Source organism: Pinus tabuliformis, chromosome 5_2 (genome assembly GCF_031772625.1).
Source record: "Pinus tabuliformis cultivar Carrire ecotype Pingquan chromosome 5_2, CPIR1, whole genome shotgun sequence".
Lineage (NCBI taxonomy): Eukaryota > Viridiplantae > Streptophyta > Pinopsida > Pinales > Pinaceae > Pinus > Pinus tabuliformis.
In genome coordinates this window covers 1,095,218,015-1,095,229,523 of record NC_142306.1, presented here as the reverse complement: position 1 = coordinate 1,095,229,523, position 11,509 = coordinate 1,095,218,015, and positions in this window count along the sequence as shown.

The window sequence follows — 11,509 nt, the reverse complement described above, 5'->3', positions numbered from 1 at the left end:
ACTTTGCCGAACTATCAGCTTTAAAACTTCTCCTTTGCTGGCTCATTCATAGACAAGTCCTCACAGTTCAGATTTTTGGAGATTCTTCAAATGTTGTAAACTGGGTCAATGGAAAATTTAGATGCCGAAATTATATGTTGATGCCTCTGCTAGAAGAAATTCAAAATCTAAAATCTTCTTTCACTGTTTTCTCTCTTGATCACATTTACAGGGACAAAAATGATGAAGCAGACAGGTATTCTAAAGCAGGTTTACAACAGGCTGTGGGTTCGTGGAGGATAAAGGAGCAGGTCCAGGACCAGATCCGTGAGACGGATATGGCCCCTTACACTTAATGTTTTTTTGTTTCATGCTGGAAATGCGCCAGGATCAAATGGACACTTTTGTTGATACTGGCGGCATATGATATATGAACTCTTTCACATACTTTTTCATCTCCTTTTATATTTGGAGAAGCTTGACAGAAACTCTGTTTTTGTTAATATGCGGGTCGTTTTCCTTTAAAGGAGGCCCAGATGCTCTAGACAGCCTCTGATATATTTTGATATGGCTGTGTCAGGCCGAGTTCAGAAGAACTTGGTGGCTTTTGTTTTTGCAAAAGACTTGCTAGATGACATCATGGAGAAGGATGGTTTTTATCTTTCTGTCTCAGGCAGTTTTCTGCTGAATGTTAACTCATCTGATTGTAGCTTTTTTATTTTTATTAATAGAAAAGCTCGGCTTTTTTCCTCGGAAAAAAAAAACAGATTGCCAACACTGGATTCTCAAAATTGCAAAAATAGCTATAGTTCAATTTGTAGGATTAATAATTCACGCGGGCCTCACTCATCTTCATTAATTTAATAGCCCCCGAGACCCAGATCACAAAAAACTTATAAGAAAAAATATTTCTCGCAAAAAACATATCTCATATCACAAACAAAATTTCTTTCAAAATATTATCGCAAAAACTTAAATGTTAAAGCATGAAAATTTAAACATGCGATATGTGATAGGCTGATGGGATAAAATGTTTCAATCTACGTTTTTATTGATCACCTTATTCCTTTCTTACCTCCTCCTTACTTCACCCTCACATCATATTCCACTCACTCTACCTCACCCTCCCTATTCCTCCCTCCTCCATTAATTCCACTCCTCATGTGAGTTTGGAATCAAAACATTTCAAAGTTTGAAGTCACTTTGGATTGATTCTAATGGTTTGTTAAAATATTATATTTATATTTATATTATAATTTTAATAAAATTTAAATTATAATATAAATATAATATAACAATATTTTAATTAGTGTTCAAATTTTATTTAGTTCTGTTAATAATAATTATCTGTAAATAATTTAGATTAATATCATAATTAAAATTAGATTAGCATTAATTAAAATTAATTGTATATGTTAGTTTACTAATAATTAAGTTAGAATTATTTAGATTAATAACTAAAATCTAATTTAGGATTAAAATTTAATTAAATAAATTCTGATTTTTAGCCCATCAACTGAAATTCTAGAATTTTGGCAGTTTTGACTCATCAACTTTGTAGGCTCATAGGATAAGTTTTACTTGGCCAAATGAGGCCCAAGATAGCTCATTGGAAAGATAAAATCAAGGAGAACATTTTGAGGAGGTTTCACTAATAGATTTGATCATTTATTGGGTCTAAAATCCAGCAGAAGATCAAGCTCTGAATTTTGAATAAAACTAATTTTCCTGAGTTTTATTTTTTGCATTTTCATTTGCCCAAGTCTCTTCTAAATGCAAATCCATTCATCAATGATATCCTTGGCTAATTAAATCATCACAGACATCAATAGAAAGCTTATATTTTATTTTCAATTATTTATTTAATTAAATTTGATTAGATTTGTTTTAATTCCAGATTTGGCATTTTGATTTTATTTTTGCATTTTAATTTTGTTTTGGTTTCATTTTACAAGAAAACAGTTGAAGAGATGAAGAGAAAAGAATCTCAATTAATGAAAAGGCTCTAGCAATACAAGAATGGAATTTTGAGCCAATAAAAATTGATTAAACAGATTTCTTCTTCAACAAACATTCCTAGTTTGAATTCCTTTGTAAATATTATAAATAGAAGATTGCAAAATGTAATAGAGGCTTATTTCCTCTACAATTCTGGAATTCTAAAAGCACTTCTGTAATAGGGATTTAGAGTTGTAGGTGGGAGGAGTGGAAATATCAGATCTGGGGATTATTGAGGTTTTTCTTTTACATTCTGAGTTATGTATAATTAACAGATTTTGCACTATTGTAGCTGTGCTTTTGAAAGTAGAAGCTCAGGCATTGTAAAGGACTATTAGAGACTGGAGCTGGAGAAACGAATTCAATAAATTGGTATTTATAATACTATTATTTTAAATGTTGGTTTCATTTTATGATGACAGAAATGTGTCAATTTACTTTCATATTTGTGCACTTTTGTTGGTATGAGTAATTTGTCTCTATTTTATGTTATTATTTATCTCTATTCTTATGGGTTGAATTCTAATTTCTGAGTAACTATTTACTCAAAAATCTGTCTTATAAAACTGATTTGTTGAATAGTGATATGTTGTGAACTTCTTCCGCATATTATTATTTAATTATTCAAGTTACTGATTAAATGATCAATATCATTTTGTGAACTTCTTCCTGAGTGTTGTTGATTAATTGTTTCAGTTAAGAGGTCTCAATAGGATGTGTTTGGTATTCATAATGTCAGTTAATTGAACTACTTCATTAACTTGATATTCATTATAAGCCAGACATATTTAAATCCTGATACTTTAATTATCTTGCTCTTAATTGGGTTAGATTTATATCTGCCTAATTTTGATAGGATTAATATAGTTCCTTTTGCTCGCATCTTAGAATAAGTTTGCATTTATATTAATTTCTACATTCTTTTAAGTCCTCTTCCCAAAGAGGTAAACTTTATTTGTGGTTTCGTTGAGCCCCAAATCAGCTTAAGGATCAATTTCTTGCTTGATCAACACGAGGGTTGATCTGATGTCTCTTCTCCATTGATGAATGAGAGTCATGTTTTAAAGCCATTGGAGATTAAGAGAAGGTAACTGGACCTAGTTGAACTAATCAGAACCACCATTTCAAACGGAAAAGGAGCTGATTTAAGGTCTGGATTGGGTGGTCATCCCCCACGTTGTTGCATCAATTTTCAAGGCTTCAACAACTTATAAGATTGCTTCCCTGTGACTAAGGCTTGGAGTAAGGGAAAACTCTCTCTTCTTAGATCAAAACTTTGTTGCAGATCAAAAATGTCAAATATTTGTCTATTCATGTCCATAAATATTATTTTAACAATAAGGAATATACATATAATGCCAATGTTAATATGAGTAAGGATCTTATGGAGATATTCTCCCTATGAATGGGAGTCTACTTCAGTCATCTTTATTCAAGTCATCAACCTGTCTATAAAATTGTTATGCATCAAAATATCAGTCATATATCCATCATGGTCATAACATGTTAGCATCGGCTACTTCACCATCACATCATGACATCTATCTTTCATCAAGCGTTAGTGTCAAATAACTAATAGGGGTATATGTCATATAACTTAATCCATCAAGTCAGGGCATTCAATGCCATGATTACTAAACGCATTAAAGCATAACCATGGTCAACAAAAGATCTTTAATATCAATCTCATAGTTACACTTCTATAATGATGGCTACCATGCTTTTCACAAATAGTATCAATAGTATCAAGTTACCATCTATTAGAATCAAGGTCCTAACCTTCAAGATATTCAAAAATGATATATGTTAGCCAAACATCAAGTATACCACTATATCAAAGATAAATATTTCCAAATAGCTCCATAGAGTCAATAAATTGATTATGTCTAAAAGGTAAGATACTTGTTCAATACCAAGTGCACCATTTCACCATGAATCCAAATCACTTTCATGTGCATGCATGAGCCATTTGAGAAGAAGCATTCTCATAATACCATAGGAATTACCTTGCCATAAATATTGCATTTGAAACATAACTTTGAAACAATATACCATTCATACCTTGTCATATTCAAATACCTGTGCACCTTCTTATTTTACATAGGCAACATGTAGCGCTTCGTCACCTTTTCTTTAGATGCCTCTTCCTGCACTAACCATGGTCCTCAAGAAGGATCCACTTGTCATATCTCATCAAGAAGTTAGAAGCATCCACTCAAATATATGTGTAGGAATCATAAGTAATAATAAAAAAAAAAAAAATAGATCCATAAGTATAAACAAAAGTAAAGACACAAAGAAGCATAATAAATAAAAAAGTACTTATCTTCAATGAGAGGTGATCATCTCCCTCTAAACCAATGTTCAAGAGCCATCATTATCTGTTGTCCATATAACAATGTTTCCTTAAATATTTCAATCAACTCTATTAGCAACTAGGCCTAATAGAGACTATCCGGTCTAGGGCTTCATCAATTCTAACATAAGTGCTTGAACATATTCACTTTGACCATTCTAGGGTTTCTAGATTTCATATTTCAAATATTTTCCATAAGCCAAGGTTTCTCTCAAACCCTAACCTCATAATATTCATGAAACCCTAATACACAAATTGCCTAAATTTATATTCAAACCCTAGAATTATTTTTGGTCTCCCCCATATTCTCTTGCTTCCATCAAAGGTGTCTCCATGGGGGTGACCTCCATGACTTTTCTTCAGCCCAAATTTGATACCATGTTAATTTCTCTTAGGGCTATATTGTTCTTTGCTTTGACAATTGTAGTTCTTCATTAACACATTACATTCACCCCATAACATCATTACATTATCCAGATTTACATGATTATTCAGCAACATATGCAACTATGTAGAAAGAACAATATCATCATCATCAATGCAGTGGAACACAAAGGAACAATAGAAGAGAAACATTCACACATAGAGAGAGAAGGGAAAAACCCACCATGGGGAAAATCCTTTCAAATTATTCTTCTTATTATATCATCATCAAATGATTTAGAAAAATAGAGTACAAGGATTTGTATCCTCATCTATGCAACTCTCCAACAAAAAAACTACAACATCCATGAAATGAACCCAACAATGCTTATACTTCTAAATTCTGATTCTGAAACCTGTAATGAACTGTCCCTATCTGCAATCAACTACCGAACACTATGACCAATGAGAAAAATCTTTGGTAGACCGAAATTTAAACTTCTAGGTCCCAGTCACATGGAGGAGGAGTCATATGAGTGACTATAGCAGCCCATTCACTCCCTTAAGCCGGGTATGTGAGGGATAGGGGTTAGATCTAGACTATGGCAAGCGAGTGACTAAGATTTTGAAACCCTAACTCCTAGTCGCATGGATGGAGATTTGTTCGTGCGACTCGAAGGATCGAGTCACACAGATGAGCTTCTATGAGATCGACTGTTGACGATTTCTTCCTGTATTTTGCTAGCGACTGAGGCCCAAAACCCTAAAACTGAGATGCGAGCTTCAGACCCTGCAATTTCACCTCAGAGCAAACCCATTCCTCTGTAGACCTGCCTCAAACCTATGCGAGCCAAAAAAAAGAAAGAGAATAGAAGAATGTCTCATCATGATGTCCAAATGAGGTAGAGGTCACTTATATTCATAGCCTTCCAATGGTGTCCACTTTGCTTTAGGGTTGACCTTGTCAAATATGCACATGTGGGCTTTTCTTCATAAGTACACTTTCCCTTATCCAATTTGAATGATATTTAGGTCGATTTTGGTCCTCTCAAAAAGAGGAATTCAATGCAATCGTTATCTACATAAAATCATCTTTCCAAAGTGGAATTTGACTGTAGTTTCATATTTTAACAAGATTTCAAAGAAGGGTTATGTGAACAACAAACCTAGGAGTTTCAATGAGAATGTTGTTAAAATTACAATTCGTTGGCTTCCCTATTCAACCATGTTGAATTAGATAAGTGAAATAACCATGGGAACAAGGAGTGCAACTGTAGAAGTAGCACAATAAAGATTCTTGAGCAAAGAAAGGTAAAAGATATTACTAAGCACAAAGGAGAATATGAAAGATATGGAAAAGGAGGCAAGAGAAACAAGAAGAATGTGGACTTGCATTATATGCTCAAAAAAAAGGGAACCAATTGTATATTTACAATGGATAATCAAAACACATGACATGAGATCAAAGTAAATTTCTTATTCTAAAATAATAAAAGGAGGTAGTGTTACTTTTGGATATAATGCATCAACACAGATAGTTGGCAAGGGAACATTTAGTCTTGATAATGGAAAGACTATAACTCAAAATGTGTTTTATGTTGAAGGTTTAAAGCTCAGTCTTCTAAGTGTCAGTCAAATGTGTGATCAAGGATATTATCTCACATTTCATTTTAAGGGATGTGAGATAAGGAAAGCATGATCAAGAAGATTAATGGAAAATGTAGCTAGAATCTTAAGTAATGTATATATCCTAGATGAAGTTAAAGGAAAAAAAATGTTGCAGGGGGAAATTTGTTGAAAGTTGGTTATGGCATAAAAGGATGGGTCATATCAGTTTTGACCATCTAGTAAAACTTAACACAACACTATATGGAAAATACATGCCAAAGATATCAAGACCAAGTGACATTATTTGCAAGTCATGTTAGCATGGGAACAAAACTAGAGTGTAACTTGAAGAGAAAAAGTACTCATCGCAAAAGCCATTGGAACTCGTTCATATATACTTTTGGGCCAACAAGAACACAAATTTTAAGAGGTGTGAGATATTTTATGCTTCCAATTAATGATGACACAATAATGACATGGGTTAATTTCCTTAAAGAGAATATGAAACATTTAAAAAGTTTAAAACCTTCAAATCCCTATTTGAAAATGAGAATGATATAAGCTGATGTGTTTAGGATTAGATTGTATATATTAATAGAAATTTGTTACTAGTGACGAAATCGAACTAAAATAAAGATATTACAAATTTCCTCTACTATTCTGTGGAATGGAAATCACAATTTAGAAACACATGCAATGACATGCAACCATCAAAACCACAAGAAAACATGATTTACATGGGAAACCAAAAGGGAAAAAACCCTTCACTACTTTGCATTAATTTAGATGAGAAAGAGAAACAGTTACAATTTCTTGCTTCAACTCTGAAGCACACCCTACACTATAAAAATGTTCTCCTGCTTCCTGACCTGCTCTACCCAACACTTAGCCAATTAAGGCCTCAACCAACCTCCTAATTTCTTGCGAAACCCTAGAGGAATTAAGATCATTAAAAATAGGTAAATTCCTTATTTCCTTTTGCAAATCCAAGGGGAATTGATCACCTGCTCAATGCAAAAGCATTATACTCTCAACAATATACAATTATAAATACAAACGTGCCTTTTCCATCCACTCAACTAGGCAATTCAAATTCCATGCATGAGTCTACTTTTAGTTGATTGACTAGTTAACTAAGAGATCAGTGAGTTAACAATAGTCTTAACTACTCAAATGACCTTCAACTAACTCAACTAATGACTAGAGCTTAAGAAACTTAGTTCAACTAATAATCACTCATCTAGATTGCTAGATCTTAGCAATCAACTCATGCACAACTCTACTTATAACCTACAAAATTGAATTTACTCATCTAACTAGGATACAAGACCATGTCACTCTAGATAACCGAAATCCAAGTCATCATGCTAATTTGGGAAATCAAATTACTCAATTTGACTAAGGAACTAGTCAAATGAAGCCCTTTTTTGCTACAATTTCAACACTCCCTCTTAGCAAGAAAAGGGTTACGCACAACCCCAATCATCCTCCTCTGGAATGTACTGTAACTCAACTTCTTCTCACTATTGTTGTTTCTACTGCAATAACTACAACTGAGAAGCATCCAAAACACTGAATTAACTATGTCCTTGAGCTGCAACTATCTCCTGAGCATATGAATTCTAGTAGTCTCTGCACTCTACTAAGAAATCTGCATTGTTGTTGAGCCTCCTCAGTATCTGACTATTCCAAATGAAACTGATCCTCTTGCGACTAAATATTATGGGCTCATGTAGCAAGGATAATGATCCATGATAAGAGTGTATTGCAACTGATATTGCTCTCCTATGGACCCTGCCCAAATCTCTGTAACTCTAGGACTAAGGGTCTACATCGCCCCACCTCACTCCTGGAGGTATAGCTACATGCATGGTGAAATATACATCTAGCTTATAGATATTTTTCATTCAACTCAAATTTGTTTCACTTTCCTAGTAGCTACGTGTTTTAGAAGGGCTTTCTCCTTACAAAAAATAACATCATAGCCTCTATCCTCCAATACAGCTACACAGATCAAGTTCTTATTTATCCTAGGTACATACATAACATCTTTCAAATGAAGATGGGAGTTTTAATCCCTCTTAAAGGTGATAGTACCAATTCCTTTGGCACTATACCTCCCATCATATCCAAATTCTATATGCGATTGGAGATCCTTCTCCTCTAGGCTACTAAATAATTCTTTGCATCCTGTCATATGGAATGAGGCACTAGAATCTAGGTATCACTCACTCCCTCTTATTGTGATTTCCATGAAATAAAAGAGGGTAAAATATAGCTTGAATTGAGCCAAGGTATCTCCTCTTGCTCCTGCTTCAGGCTCCTTGTTGGATTTCCTGTCTGGAAACTTGGTTGCATAGTGTCCATTTTCATGGCAGTGAAAACATTTTATTTTGCTAAGGTCCTTCTTCTTTTCTTTGTTCTAGTTGGACTCAGCCTCACCTTGGGCCTTCTTTCCCTTAGCATTCTTTCCTTTTCCAACTAGAGAAAATTCCTCTTACTCCTTAGCTTTGGATGTTACTCCATCTCTAGTGTTCCTTTGAATTTCTTCCTGCACCAAATCAGAGCAAAGTCTCTCCCAATTTGGTAATTTGTCCCTTCCATTTACATAGTCCTAGTAGATGTGCCAAGATTTTGGAAGGCCTAGGAGAGTTAGGCTCACTAGCTCTGAAGATGGAATATTTTCTCCAACTCCTCCAAGCTTATCTCAACATCGAGTGAATCTAGAGAGGTAATGTGAATGGTTTCATTTTTCTACATGTGAATGCTTCTGATCTTGTCCCTCAATGCCAATTTTTTGGCATCACTACCATTTTCAAACAACTTAGTGAGGATCTTCCACATAGCAAATGGAGTTTCTTTGCCATGTAAATTCGAGACTATGTGATCTCTCACACCCTACAAGATGATCCTCCTCGCTTTTACAGTATCCTTCTTCCACTGGGCTAATTGTTGTGCATCTGATACTTCTAGTTTTGGAATGTCAGTTTTGGTGTACTCCAACACTCCATTATCATCAATTACAACCTCCATCTTATCCTTCTAAGCTATGAAATTCAAGGCTCCCTTTAGGGAATACTCCAATCTCAATCCGTTGAAATGCATTTTCCTGCATAGAAGAAAACTACTTCACTGAATCTGCAAATCGAAACCTCTGAAGGGAAGATCTATTAACTGGTTTCTAGTGTGATTTATGCTCTAATACCATGTATAAATTAATAGAAATTTTCTACTACTGATGAAATTGAACTGAAATCAACATGTTGGTGGAAATTTGTAGAGATAAAGACCCTTGGTTCAGACACAAGAAAACAAAGGATTCGTTGTAGGCTAGTGTAACGCTAACATTTTCACCTTACTCAAGAGAAGTAAGGCGTCTCGCTGAGGTGTGTCGCAACCTTACTAGGATATGGAATAGAACTAGGCATCAAGGAGAGTTTCACAAATAACATCATTCACATCTACTCTAGAAAATCATAGCATGACATATAAGCAATGAAAAGTGTGACTTGCAACACATCCAAAGAAAAAGATGACATCCGCATTCAGGTACAAGAAAATTTTAAAGAGGCCCATGAAAACCAACACATTCTAAAACAAAGAGAAATCCTGCAACTATTTTCATTAAACTTTAGGCATCATTACATTCGGAAACTATGGCCCTTCATATGGGAAAAAAAGAATCATCATTTAATGTAGCTCAAGAATAGATAAACAAATAATAGGTCAAATTCCAATAAACTTAGCGACAACATCTTGGAATATGAGCTTCACCTCCTCCCCTCGTTGTCTTCTCCTTTGGATTTTATAAAATTTTCTCACCTGAAATGCCATTCATTTCCTCGGATACCATGCACTTTCCTCCATGGAAGCTTTTGTGACTTGGTTACGACCACTTTGTCTCTCCTTAAGGACTTTTGTGACTCAGTTGCACTTGCATGTCCCCATATTTTTCACTTGCTAAATTCAGTTTCTGACATATCTTGGTGTATTTTCTCTCTTTCCTTCGATTTTTTACTCTGCAACTACCCTTTGGTCAGGCGTGGTCAAAATGTGTCAAAAAAAATTTCCCCCTGAAAAATTAAGGACCCAATAGCCCCAAAACCAAAATTGATTGACTCAACCCCAAGTCAATCCTTGGTTGATGTTGTTGTTTCTTCTTGCTACTTTGAGGCTCCTGCTTGTGTCGTTTCTTCTTGAACTAGTCCTCTGTGTGCTATAATTTCTCCTTCAAATTAAGGACCCAACTACGGGATGGATTAGATGGCTACGATTTTGAATTAAGTATATTTAGTGAGGGATCACCACCAAAAATCCAACAGAGTGGCGAATTTCTCAAGAAATGGCGTGATAAGTTCAGTTGTTGGTTAGGAGGGTTGGGTATTCAGGAGGGAATTCCACTGATTATTTGCTTCTACATTGAGTTTCCACAACTTATAATAATGGATATGTGTTAATGGATTTAGGTCGTGGAGAAGAGCCTTAGTGGCTCGAGAGTCATCCTCAATCTATTGGATCTACTTCTCGAGAAAATCAGTCTGTGCAAACATATCCCTTTTCTAGTCGAGGTAAGGTGTAGTCAAGCCTTAGTTAAACAATTGGCAAGCCTATTAACGGAGAGCATAAATTGGTTGATTTTTCTTGGCAATGAACTTAAACCAGTCATAAACCTAAGTGAAGATTTATTGCACCTCTCTAGTAGCCTGATGAAGGGAGGCCTTCAAAGAAGCCACATCAGTAATATTCTCCTCAATTTTAATGGCATATTGCATGTCTAGATTAGGGATATCTCTTTGGATAATTGCGATAGTCTTATAAAGTTCTTGGTTAGAAGAAACAAGGTTGACGCATGCGGTATTTATGTGGTGACAACAATTGGAAAAAGTGAAAGTAGATAATTCCTCAAGTGCATATGGTACTACCTTGGTGATAGTAGGCCAAAGTGTCTAGAACTTAGTGTTGATACCATCGACATGCTCCTACAACACTTTATTTTCTTGCAGGAGTTGATGGCACTCGACCGTCATGGAGACATGTTGTTACTTCTATTGCTCATGCTTTGTTGTTAATGTATTATGGAGTGATTCTGCTTGGTGATATTCCAATTGAATGAAGGTAAATAACTTAGAGGATGACTAGTTTTGAAGGTCATTAGGTGTCATGGTAACATGGAGAGGGAATCGGGCTTGCAGAGGTTGTCCATTG